General features: G+C 37.4%; 1 protein-coding gene across 1 annotated transcript in view; it reads right to left on the minus strand.

Annotated features, from left to right (window-relative positions):
* Positions 1-1,238, minus strand: part of NKAIN3 (Na+/K+ transporting ATPase interacting 3) — a 714,014-nt gene that overhangs the window by 557,214 nt on the left and 155,562 nt on the right. The gene's annotated exons all lie outside the window — the stretch shown is intronic.

The raw sequence follows: 1,238 nt of genomic DNA on the forward strand, positions 1-1,238 counted from the left end.
AGACTCTGATTGACAGCCAAATCCTCCCGCAGCCTTTTCAGCTGATACAGAAAAATGAGCTCCACCCCAGGGAGATGGTGTGTATATTCCCCATATAGGCTACTTCCTCAAAAAGCAAAGCCATGGGGATTAGATCCTCCTCCTGCACTGCCAAAGTACATACACACTTAGACTTGAATTAAGGCAAACTGTGTCAGGGAGGAAACAGTAAGACAGGTATGTCGGGAACTGTCAATAGGAGTAAAAGTTGGCACAGACTTCCTGCAAGACATTTTGCTCACTACTCCGCTGAAGTAGAGACAAAGAATCTGGTAGAATTGACCCTGCAGCAATGGCACACTCTTCTATCTGCAATACCTGCCTGGTTGGGCTACAGCCAGAGGTTAGTACCAAGAGGCACAGGAGAGCTGATGCTCTCTGCTTAGGGCCAAGTAGCTGGGAGGAACTAAGAAGGATAGAAGAAATATCCACCTCATGGTAAGGACTGACCTTCTGGGCACCTGGCTGCTCTGGTTTATAATCCTCAACCTTGTGTGGTGTTTCTTTGCCAAAGTTGTGTGGTAGGCTGCATGCCTAAGAATGATGAGTGGATTATCTGCCATGTTTAAGACCTGATATAGTCATCTGATGAAGTAAATTTTTTAAAGTTTTCCTTTTGGTGTTTATGCCATTTCTGTGGAGTATAGCTGTCTAATCTCTGGACTCTGTTGAATAAAAAGTGATTATTACCCAAAACCATATTTCAGCTAAATTTTGTTAAGAATCATATTACAATTAAATTTTCTGAAATTTTTTAAACTAATTTATGATTTGTGTAAATTTATCTGAAAATGATCTAATTCTTATTTTCATTCTATTTTTACAATACATAGATCATTTATTTCTTCTTGAAATCTGGTTAATCTTAATATAAATTTTCAAACTTAATCCAAAACACATCCTTTTAGATGGCTATTTGAGTAGTTTCATACAATGTCACAAAGCCTAAACTTGTAAAACTGGCCACACTTATTTGTAAAAGGCTATATAAACTCCATATTTTCTGTTACTTCTGTATCTTAGGTTTTGTTGATAGGCTTACAGTCATGGCTCCAGAAAGAAATACAAAATTTTCACCAAAAAGAATCCTGGTGAACCCTAGGGCTCATTATTCTGATACTTAAGCATTAAAATGTGTAACACAGAAATACCAATTACATTTTTAAAAATGAATGCTTGGCTGTGGAATATAATTGACT

This window comes from Colobus angolensis, unplaced genomic scaffold (genome assembly GCF_000951035.1).
Source record: "Colobus angolensis palliatus isolate OR3802 unplaced genomic scaffold, Cang.pa_1.0 Scaffold92, whole genome shotgun sequence".
NCBI classification, from domain to species: Eukaryota; Metazoa; Chordata; class Mammalia; order Primates; family Cercopithecidae; genus Colobus; species Colobus angolensis.